We start from the raw sequence: 23,401 nt of genomic DNA, 5'->3' as shown, positions 1-23,401 counted from the left end.
TATGCAAATATATACTATTTCAAATAACTGTGTTATAAATATTTATAATAAAAAGTTTGGTGCCTCTGAGTGCCACATGTTTGTTGTGCTTTGTACCTTGTTCCCCTATACCCCTTACCCTTTAGCCCACTTGTCTAAGCATGAACACACATTATAATTGGTTACTTTCTTATTTTCTACATGTCCTTTTGACAAAGAAAAGTTCAGAACCTCAGAACCAGCATTCTTTTTTTTTTTTAATTCTTTCATCTGTAGTGCCTGATGCCTGGCTTGTAGCAGGCACTCAGTGGATAGTAGTCCTATATCTATGTTGTAATTTCTCTTTGCCTCTGAATATGCTTATTTATGGAAGGCAGTAATGTGTAGTAGATATGAGCTGAGAAGTCAAAGTCCTCTTGTTTAATTTCTATTATCCTTTTTACTGGATCTGTCATCTTGGACAAGTTAATTAACTTCTTTGTGATTTATTTTCATGTGTAATAATCAGGATAATAGTGCTTATCATATTTGTTGCAGAAGGATCAGTAGTATTAGGTAGTGTACAGTGCTTAGAAGAGTGAAGCTTGCTTTTAGACTATTGGGAAAGTTCATGTGCACCATCGTGGTCCACAGACTTGTGTGATTTAGACCTCACGAGTGGGCAGTGTGTGGTAAGTGTAGTCATTTTCACCTGTAAAGTTAGGACTTATAAACATCAATTAGACATTGCCCATTAAACAGACATCTTTACTGAAGTACATTTTACAATTAAAAGGAGATACTTATCAAACTTTTGTTGTTTAAAAATTATTAAGTTCAGTCTTTTTTTTACATGTAAATTCATTCCATGATTAAAAAATTAAAACTTCTAGATGCTTTTTGAAACTCTTGCTCAGTACAGTTTTCTTTACAAGAATTTGCAACCCCTACTGTGCATTGTGCCTGCCTTAGTCATTTCTGTAATGTGGAGCATGTCAACTCTGTAATGAGAATAAATTTTGATTGAGCCTGTAAGAGAATTTACGCATGATTGAGAATCTCCAATTTGAGTTCTAGATAGATTGGAAACCCCATCTTCACTTTTAAATTCTTTTCTGTCTTTGCAAGGACAGTTTTTATAAGGTTGGAGCACAGGAGCACATTTCAGTGATTGAAGGAATAAGTGAATTTGAGTTAGGCCTGAAGACTGTGTCGACCAAAAAGCAAAGAATTTCTGTTGAGGACAGGGAGAGAAAAACATATCAGCCAATGACTTTTCAAAGCATTGAGATTTTTCTTCATATCACATTCTTAAGAGAAAGTAGTAGGCAACAGTGAAAACAAAGTGGATTTGGGCATCAGATATGGCTTGAATACAACTCTGGTGTTTTTCAGTAGGGTGACCTTCAGGGAGCTAGTAACCTCTCTGAGTTTGTTTTTTGAATTAAAGCCAGAGATTCCTATCTGTGTCCTTGTGTGGATTACAAATAATGCATCTAAAGTGACTAGTATGTGTCCCAGAGCATATCATTACTACTGTTTCTTAGGTGATAAAGTCTGGTGTTGCTGGATTAGTATGGGGCTTCTTTGTTTTTTGCCCACCCTTTACTACATGTAGTTGGTAATGGTGTTGATACTTGTGGTATAAATGTAGTTGTTTGCAGAGCCCAGAAAACTTTTATTTAATTGAAAATGATCTCACTCTCTTTTCTATCATTTTGACCCTTTTAGGGGGAAAAAAATCTTGAAAACACTTTATATGATAACAACTAAGAGTTGCCCTTTTTCATTTTGTGGTTTTTTTCATTTAGGACAAAATGTTTGCTGCTTTTGCCAGTGGTTTGAGGATTCTGTAAATTTGTTTAAGATTAAAAGTCATATGTGTATAACTTACTGTAAAAGAAAAATGTAAAACTACATTTTCTTTTTGAGCCATGGGTATTTGAAGTAAATTTATTTGGATAGAATTTTGAAGATTTATTTTGAAGAGATTAAATTATTTTAATATATAACACTTATCAAGTGCCTACCATGTTCAGGTACTATGCTGAACATGTTAACTACATTCTGTTGTCGCTCAGTGACGCCTGCACTTTAATGAGAATGAGCAGTCTCAGGCCTAGAGAAGTTAATTAGCTTGCCTGGGTCAAGATCTGGTCTAACAAAATAGAGCTTAGAATGCCCAAAATGACATCCCAGCTGTACTTTTTCCATGCTACTCTGTTGCCCTCAAAATTATTTTAGTGTCTCTCATGACAATATTGATTTTGAGAAAGTAGGTTAGATGGGTTATCTGAGGAGTCGAGTTAAATTTAGAATCACAAATAACAGGTGTGATTATCTAAGGCAGCATTTCCTGGGTGTAAGGCCTTTGCTGCTGTTGTGATTGATGATTTTGGTTGGCATTGCAGTTGACTGTAGGTGGATGCAGATGCTTCCTGAAATAACATGAAATCACATAGTTAGAAACTTTATAATTCCTTCAGTTTGATGCTAAAATTTCTCTCCTAGATTCAGTGCCCATTTGTTTTCCTAGACAGCAAAGATTAGGCAGCCAACAGCCTGACAGCTAGAACTTAATGATTGTTAAGATTGTTTTCTGGTATGTAATTTTTAAATTGTCCATTAATGCATGTAAATAAAAATTTTAATTTATAAGGTAGTGGTAAAAGTTTTCTTTTCAGAAGCCTAGTGTAGGGGGAATAAATATTTGATAACTCCCAGTACACACTTTTCATTTTTGTATAGATACGGTGCGAACTCGTGTATAGGGTACTACTATGTAGAAATGCACTAACTGACCAAATCTGACAAAGACAGTGAATTTTACAGTTAATAAACTGAATTTTGAGATGCATCAATTGGTAACCATTGTGTCTCAAGCTAATCCCAGAGCCCACATACATGACTTCCAGTATAACGATATGGTACTTCTCCCCTTCCCTGTGCTGCCTCTGTAGACCAGAAGCACCTTCTCATTTTGAACAGAAGTGGGCATTGCTGATTTTAAACAATGCCATGTACGTTCTCAATTGAACTTTTGTGTTCTTTGTTTTTCTTGGCCTATATGTACTTCTACTGAAGACATGTCTGTCAGTCATTTGCCCTTCACTAATAAGCCTCACTAAATAGGCTCATAGCCTAGAGGGACATGAGTATAAAATAAACTGCTGTCTGTAACAGTCTGACCTTTAAAAATATTGCTTTAACTATTTTTCATACATAAAATGTCACAATATGATAGTGAATAGAAAAGTAAAAGATGTGCTGACATTCTGAAGGACAGGCCTTACAGAACATTTGATACCATTTACTTTCTTTTGAGAGTAAGTAAATATAAAAATTATAATCATTTAAGGGGAATCAAACATTTCATTTTCCAGTTCACATTTCATTAAGATACGTTCTTTAATTGAAATTTTTTTTACAAATAATAAAAAATTGCATAGGTATTTAAGAGATTTTTTTTTTTCTTTTGGTACCGAGGATCAAAGTCTGGCCCTTGCTCTTGTGAGGCAGGCAGCGGAACCACTGAGCTAAATCCCTGGCCCCGTTTAAGAGATCTTTGACATTGTTTATGTGCTGTCTTGGTAATAGCTATAATGCTCAAAGTATTATGTATACATAAAATAGAACATTTGATAACTATTTGATTACTTAATTTAGTTTGAATAGAGCAAGTTATCAAGTTTTACACTAATGAGATCTATTGTTATACATCTGTAATATCTGTTATACTGCATCAGTAGTTCAACATTTAATGAACACTTAGAAGGAACTTTTAAAAGGACCTACATTCTATTAAGAGGTCAGGATGCCCTAAAGCACGTTCAATATACTGACATCAAACACTACTTTTATTAAAACATGAAAGCTAAATCCTTTTCTATACATATATCAGTTCAAAATCTAGAAGTCATCCAAATTTGATAGTGGGTAAGGTTCTTTGGGTATAGTTCTTCAAATGTAGCTCTTCATGTACAGTTCCTCTTACTCTGTATATCTGTGAAATTTAAAACTTAAATTATCTGCCATTAACACCATCAAAATCCAGTAGTAGGGTAGGCCTAAGATACCTAGATATTCCTGTTTAAAAAAAAAAGTAAAGTACATAGGAGTCACTGAATTCTGAAATCTAAACTGCCAAATAATCCTGGATTAGGTCTCCAGTTTGGGAATAATTTTCCGCAGCTCTTGACTCTACCCTTTGAACTCTCGGTTCCCCTGTTTGAGCCATCCTTCTTCTTTAATGAAAGATAGAATATATACTATTTTCGGCTGTGTAATTTTCCAAGCCTACTTACTGTAGGTAGAATTTTGGAGATCCATGGTCTCTTTATATATACTGTCTCTATACCTTTTCATCCAAATTGACAGTTTCTGCTGACACAATCGAATCAAAAATTTTGTGGGTCTCCTTTGAAACTTCCTGGAATCTTCTTTATTAACAAAAGCCACATCTATGTGTCTCGCAGAGGTAAATCTTTGTCTACTTTGGGCTTTTGTTGAGATGGATGAGGACAATGCCCTTACATTTCCTCAGGCCTGCTGAAAGGATGTGTGGCATGAGAAGTCATGTGCTGTGATGGAATAGTACTCTCAGATGCTTCTTTTAGTATGTCCAAGGTCTTAACAAAAATATTTTACAGCCACATCTTCAGCTTTTGTCTTTGTTTTTCTGGTAGTACCTTTCTTAATTTTAGCATTATTTTCTGTCTAGAAAGAGTATTTTCTAAACTCAGTCCTGGCTTTTTGTTCAGCCATTCTTTCAATTTATCTCTTTCCTATGGTTTACTATAAAATAGAAGAAACAAGATGGATGGCTTCAGCATTTTTCTGGGAAATCTTAACTGGCTCACTCAGTTCATTCAACAATTTTTACTTTCTGTATAATTATAAGTGACTATAGGCCACATAACTATGTATAAGGAGGGGTATCACGAAGCTTTCTGGTACTACATAATATCTGATTTCCATAAGCTTTTTCTTACTTTCATTTAAGCCTTTCTATCAATTCTTCTGAAAATCCAAATTTCTATGAACAGTGTGTTTTAAACTCCTTACACTTGCTGACACCCCTCTTAAGATCTACTACACAATTTCAAAGCCATGCCTACTTTTACCTTAGAGTTTTATGGTAGCACCTCCCATTTCCAAAATTTTTTTTAGTTATTTTTCTGCATACCAAATTATCTGAAAATTAAATTGGCTTAGAACAACACACATTATCTTAGGGCTTTCATGGGAAGGGAATCCAGGCTTAACTGGATGACTGTGAGTATCTCAAGAGGTTGTCATAAAGCTGTTGACCAGAGTTGAAGTTATCTCAGAATATCTCTGGAATTGTAGGATGAAGGATGTGCTTCAGAATTAACTCAGGTGGGATTCACTTCCAAAGTCACTCCCGTAGGCTGTTACACAGGACTTCCTAGCAGCATGATGGCTGCCCCTTAGGGTAGGAGATCCAAGAAAGTGAGAGGGAGTACTAGCACCCAAATGAAAGTGAAAATATTTTAGTAACCTAAGCTTGGAAGTGATTTCCTGTCACTTGCATCCTGTGCTGTTCACTAGAATCCAGTGACTAAGTTTACCCCACCTTTAAGAGAGTTTGTGAGGATGTGAATAACAGAAGGTGGAGACCATTGAGGACCACCTTAGTATTTGCCTACCATAAGGTAAGAAAGTGCGTTTGAATAATGGCCAGTAGTGGTGCTGGCAACATCATCATTTCGAAAGTCATCATAGTAAAACATTCACTGAACACTTGCTGTGTATCAGGCTGTGTTCTTAACTATTTTCTTGGATTATCTGACTTAATAGTTTTGTAAAAATGTTTTATTACTTATTAAAATGTGGTTTACTATTGTTTTGAACTATGCTAGCAAGTAGTGGCACACAAAATTGTGGCACTTAAGCCATCAGACCTGGAAAACTTAAAATTCTTTGCAATTCTCTGAAGTGTAAACTGTGCTAATAAGCTGTAAAGGGAAGTAACAAAGTGAAAGGCAATGTGTCCATCCATTTATAATATGTGAAAATTTCCCACTAGTTTAACTATTTCTTTGATGAGTAGATAGGAAGATAGTACAGTAGGTTCATGTATTATTTTCATCTGTTTCTGACTTTATGGACTGTAGTCCTTGGTAAAGACCTAGTTTTTTGATAGAAGATCATTATTTTACACTTTACTGATCCTCAAAAGATATCTTAATGTAAAGAAAGAATATTAGTTGCATGACTGTAATTTCAATTTGTTCATTCACCCCACTTTGAAAGTTAAGAAATACATGACATAAATATTTCTGTTGGCTAAAATCAAGAATAATACCAGGTTTTTTTTTTTTTTTTTTTTTTCTTTTTGGTACCGGGGATCAAACTTGGGTCCTTGTGCCTGTGTAGCAGGCGGCAAAACCACTGAGCTAGATCCCCGGCCCTAATACTACTTTTTATCAACTTTGTATCGGTGTCTTCTGTCCAAAGTATATTTCTTTAGGAAATTAGATTGAAGAGTGAATAAAGTATTTTGTCAGAATTGTTTGGGGCCTTAGAATGTTTGAGATTCAAGAAGAGTTCTGCTCCTGTCAGTGAGAAGCTGCTGTTAAATCTCTGTAGACAGTCTCTGCTCCCCTTCCATAGCTGTGTGTGTGCCTACCAGTTTGCTGCCATGATACTCATTGTTACATGAAGTTGTTGTGGCCTTCTCTTTAGGGTGGTGTTCACTAAGATACCTTAAGTCTCCCGTGACTTGTAACTAGTTTTCTGTTGTCTTTTCCAAAATCCAAAAATAGGGACAATTTCCTACATATTCTATAATGTATTGATAATATGCATTGTGCTCTTACGAAGACTTACATGTTGTATTTTTCATACAATTTTCTTTTGCTTCGTCTCTGAGTCTCTTTAAGGTCTGCATGCTCTGATCTGGAGGATGCTCTCTCCTGTTGAAACTGTCCAAGGAGGTAGTAGCTACTAGTTAGCAAGAATGATGGTATTTATGAACACATGTGAGACCCTTTATATAGATTCTAAGAAATCTTGATCTGAGGATCCCACAGTAGTAATACTTTGAATAGGGGCTGAGCTTTTGTAAAGAAAGTCTGCTTTGTTTTAACCATTGGCCTCTGGCTGTTCTTTAACTGCCTTTTATTTAGCAGCAGCTCCTTGCCTAAGACCACATTGAGTGTCTTCTCTGTGAAGCTGTCTTTTGGAAAGGTAGCATTTTCATCTTGGGATCCATGGGGACCCAGGAATCTCCTGAAAATATATCATTTCTTCATATGTACCTTTTTCCAAGTCAGAAGTCATAGCTTTAATCAGATCTTCAAAGCATCAGGAACTTGAAAAAGTTTAAGAACTACTGCTTTGGGGTAAATTCCTCTTTCTGAGGTTCTTTGACATCTGTCTTGGAATTTGAACTGCCCTGGTCCCATACCATGACTCCTGTAGACAAAGGTGCAAGTGCCTGAATTTGTAATGTGGGTAGTCAGTGCTTGTGGATGCTCTTCAAAAGCCCTGACTGGGTAACCATCATTTCCTGCTCTCAATTAAATAAGAATTCTGATTAGAGGCTTACACGGCTTTCAATAAATTTCATTCCTAAAGTTGACTTGCAGTTGCTTCATAAATAAAGTCTCAAAATTACATGAGAAATACATACTTTTTTATTGATTTATATTTGTATCATTTGATATGAAAACAACCCTATGCTATATATAGAGTAAAGCAATGTACCACATTACTACTGTTTTAAATTTGGGGAAACAGAAGTTGTATAGCAAAACAGTGACACTTGGGATTACTGATTAAGTTGCTTGAATCCTAACTCAGGATTCTTAGTAATGCAGTTCTCAGTTTCCAGGCTTCCTCACCCTGGGACTAAAAATGGAGTCTTAACAGTATTCACAAGATAGATTTCTAACTTTGCCTTCTCTGAGGGTGTGTGACTCTTTACAGATCCTGCCAAAGAGTTAAGCCTATCCCCACGTGGTAACTCACCTGGACTTTAAGAACTGGACTCCTAGGAGTCTGCCTGCCACCCCCAGCCCCACCCCTTTCCGTCTCTGTCCACTATGTTCATTAAAGGTGCTGAGCTACTCAAGCTATAATTTCAGTTTTCCACTCAGCAGCTTTCCACTGTGAGTGTCAGGTTTACCTTGCTTCTTGGATCTCACTTGCCCTGGAGGAACCAGTCAGGCTTCTCTGGGCTCCTCTGGGCTCTGGAATGAGGGTGATAGTCATCTTAGGGAATTCAGGTTCACCACCCTTTCCTTCTACTTCAGCACATTCTTCTTGAGCCAAAATTAGAGGCTGTGGCCTCTCTTTACCTTAGTGTGGTTCCTTTCAGGCTCCTGTTATCCTGGGATGTGGACAGGGCTTAAGCTCCTGCTGGGATCCTGCTAATAGTCACTGCAGCCTGCTCAGCATCTTTAGCTTCACCTTGACTGCACAGGGGGCTTTTGAAGCTCAGAACTCAACTGATTATCCAGCTGTGATTTTTAGCTTCCAGATGTGGAAGTCATATGACTCCTCTATATAAATCATACATTGCTGTGACAGAAAAGAGTTGTTAGAGGCCAGGTTGCAAATACCAGCATATGGATATGTTTTCCTTTGGCCCATGCAGAGCTTTGCAAAATTTCACTGTAGTGTCTACATGGGAAAAGGAAAGATTTTTCTTTTTTACGTAAATGTCTGGCTTTCTAGCTTTACTGGAAAAGTTGTAAGATCTCACAGCACTGGATTTGCATTCCTGTGTGGTGAATGACTTGCTGGCCATTTGGAGTGGGGCAGGTGGGCTTCAGTTGGCCAGAGTTTCCATTGGAATTGTCTTGGCATTTGTATTACTGGTTTGCACTCTGTAAGCACCTGCATTTGAAAGTCTGTACCTCCAGTACTTTTAGTTTGTCAGTGAAGAAAGTGAGCCTCAGAGACAAGGGATAACTTGACAGCTGTGCTCTCTAGAACGGTGGGCACTGGTCATGTGTGGCACTGGCACAGGAAATGCAGCTAGTATGACCAAGGAACTGAATCTTAGATTTTTTGTTTAATTAATTTATGTTTAAAACCTAAAATTACAGTGGTGTGAAATAGTTTTGTTTCAAATTCAACTTGCTTTTATAGAACTATATTTAAATTTAACTGTTGTATAGGATATTATTGGCCTATTATAGTGTACATATACTCGCTATGTTTTTAAATGTGGCTACTAGAAATTTACAAGCCACAAATGTTTCAGAGAATATTTGTTGTGGACAAGCAGACCTGCTAGAGGTCACACAACTTGTGGGCAGCACAAACTGGGATTTGTTAGCAGATCTCCACCGTGCTGCATTTTTCTCCATCAATAAAGTATGCCCAGTTTTTTTCTCTCATTCTCAAAACGTTTTTATTATAACATATTACTGTGCAGACTTTTATGGGAAGTTGTTTTACCTCATTTTTTACATAGTATACAATTTTATATGTGATTTTATATAAAAGAAAATTTAGCATTGTGTATTATCAACAATAGTGTAATAAAAGTTAATTTTAAAGAATAATTTAAAAATTAATATTCATGATAATATGAAGACTGTTTTCTAGCTTTTTTACCTTTAAGTGAGTCTGACTTTAATTTTAATCTGAATTCATTATGTAAGAAAACAGTTTTTAACATATTCAAAACAGGGCCAGGGATTTACCTCAGTGGCACTGTGTCTGCCTCAAAAGTACAAGGTCCTGAGTTCTGTCCCTGGTATGTGTTCGCCAGCGTGGTGGTGCATGCCTCTAATCCCAGCTCTCAGGAGGCTGAGGCAGGAGGATTGGGCTAGTTCGAGGCCAGTCTGGGCTACATAGTGAGTTCAGAGCCAGTGTGAACTACAAAGTGAGAGCCTGTCTCACAATCAAAAATCATATTTCATTTTGGAACATATGTATATTAAGATGCATAAAATTAATTATATAAGTTTAAAACTGAACAAAGGTACTTTTAGACTTAATGTACTGAGTTTTTCATTACCTGTTATTATCTTTTAATGATCAATAAAGGTTTAAACACTCTACAAATAAAATATTGGTGTGTGAGTCACCCAGTCAAATATAACATCTACTTAGATATGTTTTTGACATTTATGTATGGAACTTTGAATTTTGAATTATGTACTTAATAGTGGACGATTTGTAAGTAAACTGTTTAATGATTTTTCACAAGCACATCTGTATAATCACAATCCAGATTAAAACACATGACAGTACCAGAATCATAGTTGATTAATTGCTCTACTTTTATTCCCTGTCATCTACTCCCTAAGAATAATCACCAAGAATTAGTTTTACCTGTTTATGTACTTTATATAAATAAAATCAAACCATATGTGGTACAGTATATTCTGGTGCCTGGCTCATTTTGCCTAACATTGTTTGTGAGATTCATCCTAAGTGTTAAAGGTGGTGGTAGATGGTTCCTTTCTGTAGGTGTGCCATTGTGTAAATCTGTCACAGTTTATCCATTGTGCTGTTGTTAGACATTTAGATAACATTAAACATGTAGATAACATTTGTCCTTGCTGCTCTGAATGCTCTTGTTCTTTTGACTTTTTTTTTAAAGAACTAGTACTTCTTGATGTGCTTGATGATTATTTTGAGTAAGAAAGTGTGATTTAAGGACTATTTTGAATCCGTTTGCAAAATTATTATTGTTATCAAAATTATTCTTATTGCTTGTCTACTACTGCTATATATGATATAATGTCCTCATGTGTCCTATCTATAAGGACTGGTCTACTGTTAGTACAAGTTTTAAAATAGGATCAAAATAAAAGCAACTAAGACTTAAATGTGAAAAAGCTGGGCATATAGAGCATTATTCATGCAAGGGTTTAGTAAATTATCCAGGAGACAGCCTGGATATGAGCTGGCTTATCTGCTCTCTATTAGCCATCATTCGTACTTACTTGGTACACCATTTTCCCCCTTGCATACAGAAAGGGGGTCATTTAAAACTATTTATTTTTAAAAATAAAATTACAAAAGGCCCAGAACTTGCCTTTTACTAAATTAATTTCTTCAAACAAGTTTGCAAACCCTAGGTTGCAAATGCTGCTGCTTGCAGGAAGGAGTCAGTATAATTGAGCATTTGAAAGGAATGTTGTGAAGTTAATAGAAATATTCTGAGTGGTTGAACTAACCTTAAGATTGCTACTAAGTGAAATTTTGTGATTTTTAAATTCCAAGGTGTTGTCTTAAATGAACAGTGGTGAAAATGGGAATTACCTGTAGTTATTCACGCTAAGCAATTTATTATACATCAAAGTTTCATAGTATAGTTTTGCTTTATTATATATAAAAGTGCAGTGACATTCTTAGAATTGACCTTCTACAGTCTTATTTACCTTTATAGCTTATAGTGATTGGACATATGTTAATCTAAAATTTGCATCATAAAAATTATGATAGAAAAAATTAACAAATGAAATATTGTGCAACCAAAAGTCTGTGCTGGTTAACTTTCTAAAAGAACAATGTTTTAAATTGCTATAGGACATAAAAAGGAAAGATCTTCAAAAAAAAAAAAGGAAAGATCTTCAATTCAAGACTTTTACTAATTCATCCTGGGTCCGTCTCTCAACAGTAGCTCTAAGTGTGAGGTTTTGGAGGGAATCTACTCAGAAATTGCTTAATAAAGAAGTTAGCAGATATTAAGATATCAGTAATTTAGGGCCAGGGATTTAACTCAGTGGTTCTGCTGCCTGCCTTGCAGGTGCAAGGTCCCAAGTTCAATCCCCAGTCGTCCCCGCCCCCCCGCCAAAAAAAAAAAGATATCAGTAATTTAAAAAGGTATGTTACATTCAGTTCACTTGGAGCACTGGCTGGTAAACTATAGAAATATTTGAGATTGTAAAATTATCACTGAAGTATAGTTTTTTTCTCTTTTTAGAATGTTATAGTTTGTTTCTGGAAATTAGACTTTAGCTAAAGGATGAATTTGTTTGACAACTGCTTTTTCTTTAAAATACTATTTATTTAAAAAATTTCAGATTCTGTTTTCCTCAAACATAGCCAAGCAAAATTACATATTAATTGCTTAAGATAGATAAATCTCAAGAAGAGGTGATTTGATGCAATTGTGTATGAGTAGTCATGTAAGGATACAGAACATCAATATGATTAGTTTTTGTTGTGTAACATTTTCCAAATCTTAAAAGTTTACAACAACAAATTTACAAGAACAGATATAATCCTGTTCACAGGTCTGTAGTTTGGCTGTGTTTTGGCCATTACAGGCTCTGCTGAGTCTAACTGCCTGGGCGCTGGCCTGGATGTTAGGTTTCTGGTCAGTTTCAGTTTGGCTCCACATGCCTCCAATCCATGACTTGAGTTGAAAGGCTTGTCACCTAGGGATGAACTTCTTGTGTTAGATGACAGGAATAAAGGAGAGCCCATGTTATTACCTTTAAAGTAGCACATTGTCACTTCTGGTTACATTTCACTGGCCAGACAAGTCACATAGACAAGCCCAACATTCACAGGATGATGAAGAGTACTCTGCTGACAGCATTTAGCACTCCACACTGCATGGTGAGACACAGATGCATAATTCCAGCTGTGCAGGGTGAGCAATTTGGAATGATGACCCTATTTATTTACCAGTCAGTTTCAAAATAGTGTATAGTGTGAAATTAAAGAACACTTCTTTTTTTGAAGAATCATTTTACAGTGACTTGATACAGGCTTCTAAACATATTCCTACAAGATGTGATTTAGTTTTAGTTACATTTGTAAATATCAAGGTAGAAGACATGAATTTATAATGAACACCTGGAATGAATTCTAAACAGAACAATACATAAATATTTTATTTTATTCAACAAATATTTACGGATGCACCCACTGCCCATACAACTCATGGGAGGTGTAAATTTGATTATTCAATTGCTGCTGTCAAGAAAAATAAGTACAATCCCCGGTACCAAAAAAAAAAAGAATGTAAGAGAAGGGGGGGCCTGTCAAAGGATTTGGATGTTTATGACTATTCTTCAGTAACATAAAATATCTAGGACATCTTTATCAGAGTATTTCAACACTCAGTGTGCTGATTTTAGTAGTGAAAGAAGATATGATAAGCCATAGGATTAATTTTTATGTACTAATTTATGTAAGTTAAAAAAAAATTAAAAAACAAGTTAAAGTGTGGACCTGCAGATAGACTTGGACATTTTAGATTTGATGTTGACTTTTGCTGAACATACATAATGTCTCCCTTTTATGAAATGTTTCATGCTCACTTAGACTCTTGTAAAAAAAAAAAAAGTCAATTTATACCATTATTATTTTCTTGATGGTTTTAGCACCTGTTATGACAACTATATGTTTATACTGCCTTGGGAAAAGATTTTGGAAAATTCATAGAGGGAGATGCTTTATCATTCTTTTTAGGAAGTTATGTGATTTTTAAGTAGTTTCTTATAAATACTGTTGCTTTAAAGTTGCCTGTTTTTTCCATTTAATGTGAGATCTTTATTGTTGTGTATATACATGATATGATATGTATTTGTGTAACTAGTCCATTATATTGGTCTTCTTTAAAAAGACAATCCTAACAGCGATTTATTTTTATTTTTACTTTTTAAATCTTAATTTTTCATGTTTCAGCTTAATGTCAGAAGCTGAAAATCAGTCTCTAGGTAGGCAAACAAATGTAGACTTGATTTGTAAGTAGATATTTCCTTTGAGTCGTCTTGACATGATTTTTGTGAATATAGTAGAAGAAGAAATAGGAGGAAGGTTTTTTTTTTTTGACATGATCACTTACGTACTTCTTGTGAATAGAGCCTGTTCAGAAAATTTTAAGTGGGACATGTAGATTCTCGTTAAGCTCTAATAAATTCTCTAAATGTTTTATGAAACCAGCAAGCAGATCTTCAGTTCCCAGTATTCTTTCTTTGGAAATATATTGATATGAAAATAAAACTTACTTTTATTTTCACCCTGATCTGTTTTTTTTTAATGTACTAGTTTTTTTTTTTTTTGCTTAAGCATTATTTACTTAAAGTTCTACTGATTGCTTAATTGTTGTTAAGGATGTAGGTCTTTCTTTCTAGGCCTCCTTACCAACAAATGATTTTTTGAATTTTAAATTATGTCTCACTGGATCACATTTTACTGTCCCAAGTTTGTTTTGATGCTCAGTCATTCAGAAACCTAATGGCATGATGCAGGCTCCATGGAGAAGTTTTTCATGTAGTTATGTTCACTCTGCTTTTAAGATATGGACAGACCTTGCATCTTACCATGTCCTATTTTTATTTCTAAATCCTAATCTGAGTTACTAGGGATAACAGCTCTCATCACTTGATCTGTTGAGTGGACTGATACAGTATTTTTTATCTGGTATTCTTACTTCTACCCTTACCTCCTAGGCAGTAGCTCAGTATTTTACAAAGATTATTGTTTGCAAAGTATAAAGTACGTAATGTTACTTTTCATCTCTCCTTGAAGGACATTTTAGCTCTTCCCTTACTTCTTTGCTATATTTCTCTATCGTTATTCCGGCCATGTGGGCCTTTTCACTGTTTCGGGGACACCTCAAGCTCACACCTTTCTCATTATCTTCCTGCTTACTAGGCTCACCATCTAAAGTGTTCTTTCCTAAATCTGTGAATCACTGGTTATTTGAACTACTTACATAGGTTTTTCTTTTCCTGAAAAAGCAGCAGTATCATCTACTGCTGCGTAACAGATTACCCCAAAATATAATACCTTCAAGAAACAAAACTATAAACATTTATTATTTCCTACAGTTTTCTGAGAGCCATGAATCCAGAAACTGCTTAGCTGGATGGTTCTGATTCAACTCAGGATTTTTCATAAGGTTGTAGTCCTTCTGTTAACAGGACTACAATCTTCAGGGAGAATCCACTTCCAAGCTGTTGACGTGGTTCTTCCTCGCTATTGCATGGTCATTGCCATTTCTTGTAATGTATGTCTACTATAGATTGCCTGCATATCCTCATGGTGTGGCAGCTTGCTTCCTACAGAGAGATCCAAGAAAGGAGGAGTAGTGTGGAAGCCACAGTCTGTTATAACCCTCACTTATGCTGTGTGCTGTTAGTCACACAGACAAACCCTGGTATTTTGTGGGAGGGGTGCATACTGCAGTACCAGTCCCAGGAAGTGGGACTCATTGGGGACAGTTGAGAAGCCAGGGACCAGAGGAACTCTCCCACCTAGGGAGATTTAACTAGTTGTTTTGGAGAAACCTGTATCTTTCATACTTTCATGAGTCATAACTATGTCTCTTCCTTTCTATGTTAAGGGAATACCTACATAAGCAGAAAAATGAACATAGTTCATCCCACCCAAGTATAGTAGCCTACATTATTTTTCTTCTTACCTGAAATCTCATTTTGTGTCACTTTGTTGCCTATCTATAAGATTGTATAAGGACTTTCAATGAAGAAAACAGATTCTGCTATTCTTATTGAACTTAAAGCAATGTCTTAAATATAGTAAGTGTCCATTTTTGATAAATGTATAAATAAATTGCCTTTTCAAGCTTGCTAATGGTTTAGATCTAAAATACCCACCAAAATTTGATGTTTAGAGATGGATCCTGGACAGAATGGGTAGGTCATGGGGCGGAGGGGGGTGGTGCGTGACTTGGAAGGATGTGTTTTCATCCTTGGCTAGCTTCTCTCTCTGCCTCCTAGCTGTCATGCTGTGAGCATTTTTCCTCCACCATGCTCTTCTGCCATGCCATTTCCGCCTTGGTGCCAGCTAATCGTGGACTGAACCCATTGAAACTTTTAGCCAAAATAAACTTTTCCTCCTTTAATTTGAAGATGTTGGGTATTTTGTATTAGTGGTGGGAAAGTGACTAATACAAAGCTCTGAGTTTTATTTTAACCATTTCATATGGAAAATTTTTTTCCCAGTATTCTAAAATTGTGTATACTGAACATAAATTTTGTTGGCTTAACTAATATTTATTGACTTTACATAGAAGGTACTATGATGTTACAAACACAAATAAGATATGGTACCTCACTCAGGGGGTCTTTTTAGTACAGAAAAGCAGACTATAGTGTGGGTCATATGAGAACAAATGAAATGAAGAAAAAAATGAAAAGAGTGAAGGAAGTGGGAGAATTGAAGGTGGCTGTACAATAGAATGACCTCTAAATGTCTTAGCATCAATACAGTTACTATTTTAGTCCATAAAACTGTGTTCCTTTTGATAGCCTCAGAATATAACAAAAAGCCCATATTGTTTGAACAAAAGAAGGAAACTTGTTCTATATAAGCAGAAATAGTAAATTATTTAGTTATTTTTAAAAATTACCTTGTAGAAATGACCAAAATATATGAAAGTGTATTTTATTATATATGCTTGTCATATAGAGAACAATTTGCTCATACATTAAATAGCCCCGTTTCATTTAGAATTAGTTCTCTGGGCAGTAATGATTTTTTATAGTATTATTTGCTGTTGTCAATTTCTTACTATAGTCATTCTCTCTCCCTCTCTTTAAAGTTGTAGCATGTAGTTTTTCTGTGGACTTGAAAATAAAATAACTCCGCCTGCCTTGCAAGTGCAAGGCCCCGAGTTTGATGCCCGGTACCCAAAAAAAAGGACTTTAGACAATAAAATAACCAACTTTGATGGAATTATATATAATAAGAATGCATAAGACTACCTCAAAATTATTTCAAGTAATTAAGTGTTAAAGGAAGTTTTATTTTTAGTTTAGCTGTGTGTGACCTATTTTTACATTGTGTGATACCTGTTTTTAACAACTTCCCTTAATAGACTGAATATTATTTTACTTGAGTGTTCTTTTAATGTTTTGTCTCTGATCAACATATAGTAGTTGGCTTTGTGGTAAGACTACCCCATAGTTTTCCCAGATTTTAGTTTTCTCCACTTAAGGATATATTGAATTTTTTGGGAATTCTTAAAAAAAAAAGCCACATTTTCCTCGTAGTGTTGATATAAATAGTAAATGAATATATTAAGGACAGAATGTTACTTGGTAGTCTGTTTCCTTCCTCAGTCATTTCCCAGCCGGATTGAAGTGGATTCAGGCTCCTTCCCCAAGTGCCTGGTGACAAGTGCCTCGGTAAGCATGATGCATGCCACTGTGTTTTGACAAGAACACTTTGGTTTACACCTGTAGTGTAGGGCTGGCCCCAGAAGATCAGGCCTACAGATACCGTTCTTTCCCGAGATCCTGAGCAACCTGGGGGCTTTCACTGCAGAGTGGTACCAGGAATGCAGCTCTGTGGAAAATGCAGTCTAGGACTGACCTTAAAATTGAACTGTTTCTCTGTGTTTCCTGGAGAGATTTTATATGCAGGAGGAGGTTTAACTACTAGGTGGTATGGTATTTTTCTTCCTCCAGGGGATTTATAGCAGTAGAAGTCAGAGTCACCTCAGTCTTTGAGAAGAATAAGGATGTGGATATTTCATGAAGGATGTGCCAGTCACTATAGATACCGAAGTTAACAAGGCAGTCAGAGTCAGGAATGTTTTAATTAAAGTTCCACAGCATCCACTAATTACTTACACTTTTTTCACTGCTTCACATATTTTCTCAGGTTATCCACCCTTGTGACTCATTTAGTAACAAGATCAATGAGATTTGCATTCTCTTTTAGTCATCAAGCAAACTTGGGTTGTCTTCCTGGCCTCCTGGATTTTCTGATCTGCCCCAGAGAATCTCATCAGTGTGGATCTCTTCTTGCTGCCATCTGCCCTTGTTTTCACTTTGGGCCAGTTTCCACTGGCTGCCAGGAACTCACCACCACGGCCAGCTCCTTTATCCAGCTTTCTCTTTTCAGAATGTGGTGCTTCTTGTGTTCATTCATCATCCATGCCATAGGAGGAGTGCTGAGACTCTGCTTGTTCCTTAGTTTAAATTCAGCCAAAATTCATTGAATATCTTTTATGTGCTATCACTGAATTAGGCCCTTATCGATAACACAATGGATTAAAAGGATGAAGCTCAGAAAGATTATGTGTCAAAGTGACAAAGGTAATAAAAGATAGGGAAGTATTGAAGCAAACCTGACTCCAAATGCAATTTTCTCTCCAATTTAACGCAACTTCCCTATCCCTCAAATGTGCCATAAGGCTGGGAATGGCTGGCGGTGTCAGCTGGAAGCCTTCATTAGGTCATGCTTGAGACTGTTTTTGGCATCCTCCTTTCCTTGGCTCAGGTGACTGCTGTGAGCAGTGTGCCCCAAGCACATTTCTGTGGCTCACTTTTGCTCCGTTTTGGCAGGCCTGGCCTGTAGGATGGGGAGAAAGGTGTCATCTTTGCCAGTGACTTCAAAAAGAATGGGCTTAGAATAGACTTAGCACCCTAGGATAGAAAAGCACCAGTCACTGAGAAGAGTGAACTCATGCACCCTATTGAGTTGGGGAACTGTCCTTGACTTCATTTATTTTCAGACTCTATATTCTGATCTTTAATTTGAAAGGTGTTGCATTCAGTAAATAAGCATTTCCTTTCACATTATTAAGCCATGAGCCTCTTCTAGATAGGTCACAGAATTTAAAGATTTTAAATGACTCACTTAAGAGCTTGTTTAATAAAAACTAAGGTGGTTTCCTTAGATTGAACAAACTTAGCAAGTATTGCTCAATTATATTTTTGGAAGAGAATATAAAAATAATTTGTTTTGAGTTTCATGTATTCTTTTACTTTGCCTTTGAATCTGTGTTTGGCAAGGTAGAGATTGCCTCTGAGACTTGATTAAACCACAGTGTAAGCATCTGGATCAAGAAGATGAAGAAGCTACTTATTTCCCCAAAATTTGAAATGATTGTAGACCTGAGTTCGTATTTGAACTCTATAATTAAATACCTGGGTAATATTTGGTAAGGTATATAGCCACTTAGCCTATGCCATTACGTATTAAAATAAACACCATACTTGTTTTCTAGAATTATGAGTGTCATGAAAGCCTCTACAGTATGCGTAGTACATGGTAGACATCTTGAAAAACTTAACCCACCCATCATTTATAGTTGGTGAAATACAACTTCTAGGAAAACAAATACTACCTTTCGAATGGTGAATTAGGAACTTTATACACTGAGGCTTCACAGTTGTAAATTAACTATAAATTATATTAGATCAAAAGTTTTAAGAGACACTTAACTTTAAAAATGGAAATGACATAAAGCTCTAGTGACCCCCTTGTAAGACCTCCAGAATGAAAATACGTTTGGCATATTATAAAACATGAAAGCATTTTTATTTTTCACATGCTTTCTATTTTAGAATGGTTTTTGAAAGGCTTCCATTTCCATTATTAACTCCTTTTAGTCAGAGACTATGAATATCAAAGCAGCAAAACTTGATTAATTGGAATAGTTAAAAAATGTAATATTCTGGTGAATTTAGTTGTGTTAATTAGAAAACATTATCTTCTCTCCCTCTATGATTTATGGTCTCTATTTAAATCATTCACTTGCCTGTGATTTTTTTAGTGAAAGCTCTGTGTCATCTTTTTTCCTGGAAAAAAAAAAGAAAGGAAATGAATTAAATAAAATCTATGTTGTTTCAAGTTATATTTTTGAAAGCCATTCCAAAATGTATTATTTGCCTTATTCACTAGTAAGAATGACCACCACTGGAAACATCGACTCTCATCCTGATCTGATAATGTGGATCAGATATGAGGATTGAGCTAAACGTTGTTTTTCCTCAGATATAACAATAAACTGGCCTTTGAGTAGATTTTGCTATTTCCTTTTCTTCTAGAAACTGAGTGGGAAAAAGCATCCCACTAAGTGGATGGATAGTGAAAAGAGCACATCATAATTGATAAGATAGAAAGTTAAAAGATTTGTTCGTGATTGTGTAAAAATTTAAAAGTGCAGAATAATTTAAAAGGCAAAAAGACAGTATTCATAGTTTAGACAACTAGACACAACACCTGTAAAATTTTGGTGTTTCGTCTTTACAGAATCAAAGTAAATGGATAGTCATTTCTCTTTCTCAACATAAATCAATATTTTACTTTGTGAATTTTTATTTCTACTTTAAATTTTAAAGAAGTTATAAAAATAGGTGAAAAGACAGAAGTAAAGCTTCTACTTATGGTTTAAAAATCTATACTTGTATTGCAGTGTCTTATTAGACATACCAAAAAGAGAACAGATTACTTTAAAAGTTTTTGTTTAAGATGTTGATATATAAAATATTACATACTTGTTTCCAGAATCCAGAAAAAAATTTGCTCTGAAAATCAGTCCACATAGAAGCCACATTTTAAGAGAATTTTTTGCTCTGTTTTCTCATGAGCAGTTTTTAGTCACAGTAATTTTTAGTGGTTTACTTACTTTCTTTTTTTAAATCAGGATAAAGAAAGTAAACCTAACAGGACAATGCATCCATGAATTATCAATTTTTTTCTCTTATATAGATTAATTCCTAGTCACTGACATTGTAGGAAAAAATCTATGAAAGTTATTTTAATTTCTGTAGTGCAGTATTACAAATACAAACTTTCACTAGTGATAATATATTTATATTAGTGGTGAGAAATTAAAATCATAGCATTCTTAGATCTGAAGCTAAAAGAAATGCAAAATTATTTTTATCTTACGTGTGCCCGGTGAAGCATCAGACTAGAAAATTTTAATATATTCTTATTAGATTTCATCTGTGTTCTGAGAGTCATGGAACTCTCAAAGGATGATGGAAACACTTGCTTTCTGCCTCATACATAAATGTCATACATATTCTGCATATTGATAATGTAGAACTTTTCTTTCTGCTTTATAGGAACTTTTATGAGACCTAGCCTTATTTTTTATTCCTCAAATGACTCATATATTTTGTATGAGTCTGATTTCCTGAGTTTTGTCAGTAAATGTGACAGCTACTTTTAGATTCAGAGGGTGTCTTAGTCCATTTTGTGCTACTATAACAGGATACTTGAGCCTGAGTGGTTTATAAAGAATACAAATTTATTTCTTACAGTTCCAGAAGCTGGAAAGTCCAAGAATGAAGGGCCCATATCTGGCATGGACCTTCTTGAATCTTGCAGTGGCAGGAACGGGAGTGGGGGAGGGAGAAGTGACTGTAGCTGGGAAGCTGGTTCCCTCCAAGGGAGGTGAAGACTTTGTGGACATGGAAAGCAAGTTTCTGGACTAAACATTACTATCACAGATGCCTTGGATCCAGCCCCTCTCAGCAGATGCTTCATGACAGGAAGGACTGAAATGTCTCCAGGATGCCTTGTCTTTCCCTGATGTTCTTGCTGCTCCTGGTCTTTGTCTCTGTAGGGGTGTGGGTCTTCCAGGAATCCACCTACTATAGCTTGTGTCTAGATGTCCCCCAAAAGCCTCATGCAGTCATAGCTGGGGGCTTTTTCAGAGGCGGCTGGATCTAGAGTGTATGATGCTGAGATTAAGAGTGTATGATTACTAAATCAGTCCACTGATTGGTTTGGCATCCCACCCTAAGCCTAGTAGCCTAGATTGAACATAAAAGGGGTGGAAAGAGCTGCTAAGGTCCTTTGGACTTGCTGCCTGCTGCTTTCTGCCCACTCTGCTTTACTATGAACTATTTCTCCTCTGAGATGTCTGTCTACCCTGCCAACCTGCCTTGGAGCCAGCCAACTATGGAATGAAACCTCTACAAACTGTGAGCCAAATAAACCTTCCTCCTTTAACTTTGGATGTTGGATATTTTGTCTTAGCGATGAGAGTAAGACACCACCTTTTCACACTTATTGTCCCTCCACTCCTGCTCTCCAGAAACCCCCTCCTGTCCTGTGTCCATGCATTCCCTCATGTCCTTTAGCCCACTTGCCCAGTTTGGTCTTCCTCAGGCTTCCTTCTCAAGAGAAAGCAGATGGATCAGGATAGAGAGGCCATTAGCACCAAAGATGGCAATATCTACAACTCAGTAAAGTTGGATGTTTTTCGAGAGTCAAAACACAGTAGCCAAAGAAGTCTTACATATTCCCTAAAGTCTTTGATCTATCCAATAGCAGCTCAAAAGCCCAAAATCTAGTTTCATCCAAATCCCGAAAGTCTCAATCTCGAGGAAAATTTCTCTCCAGCTATGTATGTGTGAAATTAAATGAAGTACTTCCTTGGAAATTACAATAGTGAGAATGGTGTAGAATGGAAGAAGAAAGGGTAACTGGCCCCCAATTAGCCTAGAACTCAGCAGGAAAAAAAAAATGAGGTCTTGAAGCTAGAGAATAATCTCCATTGACTTGTTGTCCAGCTTCATGGGCATGCAGGCAAGGATTTGACCTCCAAGGCCTCAGGCAGCCTTTCCCTGCTGCCTGTCCTAGGCTCAGTTCACCCAGCAGCTCTCCGGAGTCATACTGTCACCTCAACAGCTTTCTCAGGCTGGAGTTGGGTGCTGGTGGCCTTACAGTTCTGGGGTCTCAGGATGTGCTTCAGCAGACATCACCCTAGTGGAGAGTCTGTGGTCACTGCATCCCTGCAACAAGACTACCTGGGGCCCCAGGCCGAAGTCCAGGTGGGTGCTGCCATTTACTCTTAGCTTTGCATTTTGCACACCTGCAGAATTAGCACCATGTGGGCCCTGCCAGGGTTTATGGCCTGTATCTTCTGGAGTGGTGGCAAAATCACATTCCATGGGGGTGGTGGGGAAGGGGAAAGGAGAGAGAGGGAGACGAGAGGGTTGGGGGCAAAGGGCTGGGAGGGAGGGAGGGAGAGAGAGAGAACATTGAGGCTTGTCTTTTTTAATAATTGGCAGCCGCTGAGGAGTACAGTGCCACAATTTTGGGAGCAGGGTCCCCAGGTGGTCCTGGGCAATGATTGCTGAGGTAGCACGGATGACACTTTGGAAACTTTGCTCTCAGGTCTCTTACCACACATAACTGTTATATTGAGGATTAAGTTTCCAAAAGGTGGTTTTTTTCAAGACACATTTAAACCACAACACAAGACTTTTTATTATCTTTTGATTTGTGTGTTAGCCTCTGAACAAAATATAGTAATTTTCTATTTTTGCTTGTATTATACTGTGTATTCACTTAAGGTGATTAGAGTGTATTCATTCCTATGGCTTACTGCTTTGGATCAGCACTAGAATTCTTAATTCATAAATCTGTAGTAAGGAAGAGATGGATTACTTGTAAGCATGGTGGTTTTTATTCTATTTGTGAATAACTTATAAATAGTCACAAAATAATCTTCATTAAATTTAGTATTTAAAAGTAGATCTTTTACAAAAGTAAGCAAAAATTTTACCTAGATTTTAAAGCAAAGATGAAAGAATCTAATATGACTATTAAGTAAAAGTTGTCCTAATTCTCTTACTGTTTTTTAAATCCAGCTTTATTTCGGGAGGTGAAGTGCCAGCAATGCAGCATAAAAATTTTAAAGAAAAATTTGAAGATAATAGTCACCATTCTTTCTCATAGCCTCTTGAATAATACAAGTTACCAGATAAAGGAGTTTCCTTTT

At 36.2% G+C, this 23,401-nt stretch overlaps 1 protein-coding gene across 5 annotated transcripts in view; it reads left to right on the top strand.

The window, feature by feature from the left end:
* The window catches only part of Golim4 (golgi integral membrane protein 4), an 82,132-nt gene that overhangs the window by 3,918 nt on the left and 54,813 nt on the right, over positions 1-23,401 (top strand). The window contains exon 2 of one of the 5 annotated variants that reach the window (XM_021253911.2): positions 16,989-17,054. The exons of the other annotated variants lie outside the window; for them this stretch is intronic. The gene's annotated coding sequence lies outside the window, so the exon portion shown is untranslated. The remainder of the gene's footprint in view (positions 1-16,988; positions 17,055-23,401) is intronic. 5 annotated transcript variants of the gene reach the window in all.

This window comes from Heterocephalus glaber, unplaced genomic scaffold (assembly GCF_053883595.1).
Source record: "Heterocephalus glaber isolate CG9 unplaced genomic scaffold, H.glaber_assembly_v1.0 deba00001504, whole genome shotgun sequence".
Classification (NCBI taxonomy): Eukaryota; Metazoa; Chordata; class Mammalia; order Rodentia; family Bathyergidae; genus Heterocephalus; species Heterocephalus glaber.
The sequence above is the reverse complement of the archived record's forward strand: the minus strand, read 5'-3'. Positions and strand labels throughout refer to the sequence as shown.